General features: G+C 50.0%; 1 pseudogene; it reads right to left on the bottom strand.

The window, feature by feature from the left end:
- Positions 1 to 1,247: 1,247 nt before the first annotated feature.
- On the bottom strand, positions 1,248 to 6,890 carry LOC119358015 (annotated as a pseudogene).
- Between the last annotated feature and the right edge of the window lie 1,314 nt (positions 6,891 to 8,204).

Genomic DNA, 8,204 nt, shown 5'->3' with positions numbered 1-8,204 from the left:
GCTGAGGCGTCGGCCGAGAAGGGCCTGCCGTCCAGCTCCAGCGCGGCGGCTGCTTCTTGGGCTCATGCCTGTGCTGGGCGGTAGGGGCGAGTCCTTGGGCAGGACGCTCGTCCCGTCCGCCATGCCGCTTCTTTCCTGCTACTATCTGCCAACCTTCCGTGTCGGTCTCGGCGGTGGGGAGCTCCTGGTCCTGGGTGGCGGCGATGGTGACCGGAGGGGCCAACGACCCGCGCTCGCCCAGCGCATCTTCCTGCTTGAGCGTCCCTTGGGCCTGGTTCTTGGCCTTGCTCCTTCGGGCCTCCTCGACGACGACGGCGGGCACGACCGCGGGGATCTCCTGGGCGGCGGCGATGATGATGACTGGAGGGGCGAGCGTGCTGTCCTGGGAGGCGGGATCGTCCTGACCCTCTTGCTTCAGCTCCGGTGAATTGATCGCGGCTTGGTTCTTGTTCTTGCCCCTTCGGCGGCGGCGCCCTTTGTTGGTTTCGGCCTTGGCCTCGTCGCCCGCGACGGCGTCCACGACCTCGGGGTCGTGCGGCGGGGGCGGCGGAGGGACAAGCGTGGGCTCACCGGGGCCGGCGTGCCCTACCTTGGCGCCTCGCCGGTTCTTGGTCAGGCGGCCCAAGAACAGGCGAAACCCCTGCACCCAGGTGGTGCTCGGACTCCCCGGAGTCTCCCGATCAGCCATTGCGAAGCGCGAAACGGGAAACGGGGGGAGGAAGAGGGTTGTGGCTGTGGCTGTTCGGAGCGAGGAGGAGGAGGAGGAGGAGCAGGAGCAGGAGGAGGGCTGTGGCTGTTGCAGAGACAGGGAGGAAAAGGGAGCACGAGCGGGAGAGGACGAAGAAGAGCAACGGAATTTAACAGAAAAGGGATTGGGCTCTCTCTAACTCTCTCTAGTATGAAGACTATGGGCTCGACCCAGTGCGGCCCAGTCTATAGTTTTTTTTTCCTTCTATAAGTAGTATCATTTTTCTTTTTGGTTGCTACGCCAAAAAGAAAAAGAAAAATCTTTTTTTCGTTTCTGAGATGAGAGGTGGGGCGCTCGTCTCTCCGGGCTCCGGCGACGGCCGTGCCAGGCAGCAGCGGCTGCGCGGGCCGAGCAGCCGGAGTGTCGGCCCCATCCCGTTGTGTTTAGTCAGTCACCGTATCGTGGGCCCGTGACCGGGAGCGACCAAACAGGAATCGCAATCCTCCTGATTTGGGTCCGACCTAACCGTCGCCACTCGCTCGCTCCAAACCCTAGCTAGCTACCTACCTCGCGCCGCCGTCTCCGGCGCCCTCGGCCCTTCCGCTGCGTCAAACCGCCGGTGGCTGCGCGAGGTTCCCCTCCCCAGCGTGGCGCTCTTCAGCATCGCCGCCCACCCCGAGGGCGCCGGCCTCCGCAACGTCTTCAGCTCATCCCGGACAGTGAGGTGAGTAGTCCCCAACAGCGGGCGCCGTACCAGATGGTGGCTGCTTTGGGGGCGAGCTCCGAGTGCCTGCTCATAGGTGAAAAATACTCGGGGATCAGTCTTGCTGTTTCTCCAAGGTGGAATCATCATATATCCTCCTTTGTTAGTTTCTGTTATGCTTCTGAGTTGTATGACTAGATCATTAGTAACAGATTCTGTAAGTTGTTCTGTATGCAAGATGGTGGCAGAGTGAGTATGATCTTTCAGATTTTGCCTCCTGCATACAAGATGGATCTGGCATTCTGGCTTAATCCTTGATATCTGTTGTTGTTGGTTCTTTTCGAAATGCAACTTCAGTATCACACAATGCACTAAGACCTGATGGACCACCGTCCTGGTCCTTTCAAAATTGTGATGGTGGATCAGACAGGAAGTTGCTCTGCATTGGAAAAAGGAAGAAGCAAGAGCTAGGGTGCCCTCTCCTCTCCTGCTTGGCGTGTTAAATGGAGTTGCAGGTCTCACTTGAATGAAACATTGGTTTGATATTCATATCTCATTGTCGGGTTCATTGACTACAAGCTCTCTGCCTCTCATTGCACCTGCTGATTATGGTCTTGCAAGTTTAAAATGCATGCTGGCTTGCTGAGTAATAGTGCAGTGAAATGAATTCCTTGAGATTATATGTTCTGGAATTTATGGAGTGCTGTAGTATTGTAATTCTTATGTGACCAGGATAAATAGTTCTTCAACCTATGATGTAAGAGCCCTTCTGGTTATAGTAAACACGATTCAGTAAAAATAGTGGCCCTTCATTCCTGAAGTTTTCTCTGGATGCAGGTGCTAGATATACTCTAATTGATACGTAGTGCATATTTATTTTAGAATCCGAAGATAGTTGTTGTGGCACGCTTCATGTCTGCAAGTTTACTAGAGGCAGTAAGATTACCTTATTGTCACCACAACGGAAGTGAATCCTCGCCAACAGATCTGACACCTCCTGTTTGGTAGTAGAATAGCCTTATTGTCATAGGCTTAGCGAGCTGGACGTGTCCATTCAATCATTTTCATTTTATTATACATGCAATTATCTATTCCTGGTTACAGAAGAAACTGATCAAATTGATGATTTCGACAGCAGCAATCTCTTGAAGTGATGGATGCATGGCATAGTTACTACTACTATTTATAAAATCATTCACTACGATATACTGTTCATAATAATTTTGTCCTAATACGCTGGGCTGAATGCACCTACTTTCACTCTTTATAACAAGGGTGGTCTGAAGTCTCTACTTGGCTACTCGATGCAAGTTTCGGTTACTGTTTACAATCATTCAGTGATATTACAATATCCCCGTTCATAAGGATTTTGTCCTAATACTCTTGACTGAATGCAGCTGCTTTTGCTCTTTACAGCGAACAACCAACATCGCAATTTACAAATCTCTACTTGACTACTCAGATAGGATGTCTCAAGTTAATGCACCTGAAACATCTGATCGATGAATTATGAGGATGATCCTATTGTACACATCTTACTTGGATGGAATTGACGTTCGTGACGTATGATATCTGGTTTACTTTTCTATACCGTCTTGCATGTGACATTTTTCCTTAATCCAAAGATAATTGTTATTTGGATTAGGCACATCGGAGCTTATAGAAGAAGACAGCAGCCAGCAGGGCTGGGTGCAATGCAATCATGCAAGCTAAAGTTATGTTATGGATTATGGGAGTGATATGAATGCCCGGCAACTATCTCTGGTTGGTTACACTGTACCGATAGTTTTTAGGCTTCAAAGCTTCAGAATGCAATCACTATCATGAGGCAGATACTTTTTGATCTTTTTTTTCAAGTTAATAGGTTCGTTATATTTTGATCTTTGATCTCTGTTATGGATACGGTTTTGTAGGTTGGGAAGTTGTGAGTTTGTATATCACCAATGTTATATGTGCCACACCATCATTATTTATGAAATCGGCATCTTTCCTATTTAGAGAAGTTGTGCTATTTCCGCAAAATAGATTATGTTCAACTATGTATTTATCAAAGGCAGTAAGCTTCACTTTCTCCCTAAGGTATGTGGGTTTCCCTTATAGAGCTGTTATCTCCAAAGAACATTTGGTGAATAGAGAAAGGTGTTTATGAGATTGTCATTTGCATGTTTAGGCTATCCAACCTAGCAGGGATAGAAGTTTGAATCTCTGGACTTGTATTTTTTTGTGTGTGTGTGTGTTAGGAACAGCACTAGCATAGTAATTAATTTTGATGGTCCAAAAATAACGTTGACATAGTGAAGGGCTTGCGCCATATGAAAATTTTATTTGGTAACTACATTGTCGTGCCACATGGATTGGATGTCAACACGGTATTGATCTCACCCAGTACACCATTTGTAATAATAACCACCGCAAATCAAAATTTTGTCTATGTATCTAACTGGCTGTGATCGGAGTTAGATCATTTTCTGGTAGAAGGAAAGACATGATCTTATTGACAACTTTAGGCAGTAGGAATCATTGGATCATTTTGCATTAATGGTGTTACTTTTTTGTGGCGGGTGTTTTGCAGGCATCCCTTCCCAAAGCAGAGCCAAATTTATCTGACTTGTAATGCAATCAGATTGTGGTGTTGCTTACATTTCAGCTTGTAGCTGAGGACTGAAATAGGCTGAGAATGGAAAGTGGGTTAATTAAATACGCCAAGACTGCAACTGTTATCTATGGATGAAATAACCAAACCAACTCGCAAGAAAACAGTCTCCATGGTCTGAATGTCCAAACAGCGAACGCATATATGCTTTGCTCTCATGGGCAGGGCTTCAGGAGACAGGGGCCTCGATGCGCTGAAGAGAGGGGCTGAGCTGCTGAGGACCGATTCTGTGGATCTGATGAGAGTCCTTGGAGATGCTACTGGCGACAACCCTGCGGTAACAAAGTGAAGGTTTTGCTGTTGCTGCATTTGGCTCGGTGTTTGGGTCTTGGGGGATGTCTTTTGCGATCATCCTGGTTACCTTTCCGTATGTAATGAAGTGGTTGTGATACTGTGATTCCAGCTATGCCTTTTCCCTTTCCAGTTATACTGTGATTAGAGCTTTGACATAAATAGGGGGCTGGTATGATCTCCTTGCTCTCGTGGTGTTGTTGTCGAGCCTGAGGGCCTGACCTTCTTTCTATTTTTGGGTTATGTATGAGGTGGAGTTTTGAAGTTTCCTGTAGTGACTTGTTCAGTTCTGTGATCGTTAGCATGCGTGCTTCGATGGAAAAAAAAACATGCGTAGATGTTGGCTGGGGTGAATATGTGTCGTGATTATTTTTATTAATTTGAGAAATTGGAATTCAAGGTGATGCTCCTTTCCTAGAAAAAAGGTTATGATTTTCCTGTTAGGGTTAAGTTGTAGAGTAGTGCTGTCAGGTATTTGCCCCGTAGTGCGGCACCAATTGCAGTATCACACAGCGGGTTTCCTGGCAATGCCTTGAACTTTGATTTGTTCCTTTTCTGCCTTCTACTATTGTTTTAGGGACAATGCCAGGCTTCGGTCCACTGCTCGGAAGCCCTGATCGGGGCGGTCTCCCGTGCCGCTAGATCGCGCTCTTGGGTCGCATGGAGTGGGCCAGCCCTCTCGCCTAGCGCAACGCCCCACCCCACAGCGGGGGGAAAATCCCCTACATCTCCCGCATGCCTAGCTCCGCTGCTCGCCCGTGTGACATGGTGGAATTAAACGCTTCAAAGCTACTACTTGAATGACTGCCATGCACACAGTTCCTCAAATCAAATGAAACAAAAGGAACAGAGTACATTCACATAATCATATAGAAAAAACAACGTGAAACCGCATCATTATTGTTACGCCAACCAGGATCCGGATCCAAATCAAAGCAAAATCATCATTCATCACGGGAACAAAAAACAAAAGTATGAGCCTGAGTCACTAAGACGACCTAGTCCTCGTTGGACGGGTCGAGAACGTGCCCCGCAAAGACAACTGCGTCGGTCGCCTCCTCCACTATGAAGTACGCAAACGGGTGGTCGGCTACAAAATCCACAGGAGGAGGCGGCGGCGGCGGCCGCCGCGTGACAGAACATCCTATGTCCACATACATCATGGAGACGGCAGCAGCTACGGTGCCCTCTTCGTTTACCTCGATGACCGCCTTGTGGATGACGTCACTCAGGACCAATGGCAAGTCAGATCCATCACGCTCCACCATGTCAGACAGATCGGCTTGGTCGCTGAACGGCAACTGAAGCCCGAGCTTCTTCAGAATGGTGACGACGCTGCTGTGGAAGGACAGCTTGAACTTGGGCACCCGCAACTCCCTAACCTCGATCTTCCTCTTGGCTAGGTGCCTGTGCAGGAAGCCAGGTTGGGATGCTATGGTGTCGACCAGGTTCGGTAAGCCGTCGAAGGCGTCAGGGAGGAAGATGCACATAGAAAACTGTGTGCGCTTGTCACGATCGGCGTGCCGTCCTGTCAACAAGTTAGCCAGATGTTATGCATGCATTAGTATGACCCGCGAGGGGAAGGATCGAGACTGTGACTCGACGGACGAATTACCTTGCCCTTGAGCCATTTGCTACCGGAGAGATCGAGACTGTGACTCGACGGACGGATTATCTTGCCCTTGAGCCATTTGGTACCGGAGTTTGAGCACCTTGAACCCTTTGTGCACGGCGATGAACTGGGAGCTCCAGCTCTGCATGAAGGGCACGTCGACGGTGCGGCCGTCGAGACGGTGGAACAGCTTGTTGGCGGTGGCCTCCTTGTAGAACGGATCCTCCCACTCGCCCTTGAAGTATATAGCGTTGCCGAGCACGACGCGGGTGTACGGCGTTATGGATCCCGGGCCAAGGACGGAGCCGATCAGGTTCCCCGTGGCCTGCGCCACCCACGCGTTGATCTGACCCCGTGCCGCCTCCGGATTGTCGCGGAAGTCGACGGTGTTGGCGTCCGCCTTGTACGCGCTCGCGGCGGCGTGGCGGTAGGCTGGCTTCAGCGGGCAGGTGAGGTCGGTCAAAACGCCGCACGCGAACGCGACGCGCGGCCCGCCGGACTCGGAGTGGTCCTCGAGCGCGTCCTCCGCCACGCCGGAGAGGAACTCGTCCAGCGCGGCGCGGGACGGCGCGCCGAGGACGCCGAGTATCTCGTCCTGGGTGGCGCCCCGGGCGCCGGCGGCCAGGAGCGCGAGCGCCGCGTAGATGGACAGCGGCGATAACACCAGGTTGCTGCTCCCCGCGTTGTCGTCCTCGGCGAGGCGGCTCACGAGGCTGGCGGCCAGCGCCGCCAGGCCGCCGGAGCAGGACGGCGTCGTGTCCCCCGTCACTCTACAGTAGGGCACACCCGTCGCTTCCATCGCCTGCTTTTGAGACGGAAAGAGAACCGCGTAGAGAAACGACGATCGGTTCTTCACCGTGACGGCGAGGCGGCTTGCGAGGCTGGCCGCGAGCGCCGCCAGGCCGCCGGAGCAGGACGGCGTCGTGTCCCCCGTCACTTCCATCGCTTGCTTTCGAGATCGAGACGGAGAGAAAATCTCGTAGAGAAACGACGATCGGTTCTTCACCGTGATGCACGCTAGTCACAAGAATCGGCTCTATTTATGTGATGCTCGGTGCATACGTGACAAGTCTGGCTCATCGAGGATCCCTTTCCTAGTTTCCTTGCCTGCTTGCAGATTAAGAAATCACGAATCAAATCACAAATCACAAACAGACTTTCCTTTCCACTCCTTTTTTCCTAATATCGTACGTAGAATACTTATGCTCAGCAGATTCACAAATCACAATCTGCCTACATAAAACACCAATCACATCCAGTGACCTCCTCAGATGCCGCGTCGGCAGGCGGCGATCTCCACCTTGCTCCTGCCCTTCCCAGAGTGGCGAGGTCCTGGAATGGCACTCGATGATGGATGACAGCAGTGTTTGGACATATATACCCCGGACCAGCTTGTAAAAGGAACTAGTTTGCGGTAAGCGTATGCGTCGTTGCAGGGACGCGTGCGTGTTTATATAGCACAAAGAGTACATGCGACGGTAGGTTGTTGGAGTCTTGACCCATCCTCCAAGCTATACAAGAGATAGGATCAATATCTTCCTAACAACCTGCCTTGATTACAAGATACACACGCACACAATATCATGACCTATGTGTCACGTCTAACTATACAAACTAACTATCAAGCCTATCATTTAACATCCTCCCTCAATCGCAACATGTGAAGGTTTAGATTGTTCTTGAAGGCTTGAAGTTGTCGAGCTTGCAAGGGTTTTGTAAAACCATCAGCAACTTGATCACCTATTGGAATGAACCGTACTTCCAACAGTTTCTGTGCAACTCTTTCTTGAACAAAATGATAATCAATTTCTATATGCTTTGTTCTTGCATGAAATACAGGATTTGCAGAAAGATAAATTGCTCCAAGATTATCACACCACAACTGAGAGACATGTAACCTCCCAATGCCCAATTCATTAAGCAAAGTTTCTATCCACATCACCTCAGCAGTTGCATTTGCCAGAGATTTATACTTTGCTTTTGTGCTTGATCGGGACACAGTTGCTTGTTTCTTTGCATTCCAGGATATGAGGTTTGAACCAAGAAAGATAGCAAAACCACCAGTGGACCTCCTATCATCAGGACATTCAGCCCAATCAGCATCTGAAAAGGCACTCACTGCTGTTGAAGAAGACTTACATAATCTCAGCCCTGTTTCAACACTTCCTTGAAGATACCTCAAAATCCTTTTTACAGCTGTCCAATGTACTGTGGTAGGAGCATGTAGAAACTGACAAACCTTGTTAACAGAGAAGGA

This window comes from Triticum dicoccoides, chromosome 2A (assembly GCF_002162155.2).
Source record: "Triticum dicoccoides isolate Atlit2015 ecotype Zavitan chromosome 2A, WEW_v2.0, whole genome shotgun sequence".
Taxonomy (NCBI): domain Eukaryota; kingdom Viridiplantae; phylum Streptophyta; class Magnoliopsida; order Poales; family Poaceae; genus Triticum; species Triticum dicoccoides.
Note: the sequence above shows the minus strand (reverse complement) of the source record. Positions and strands in the feature narration are given on the sequence as shown.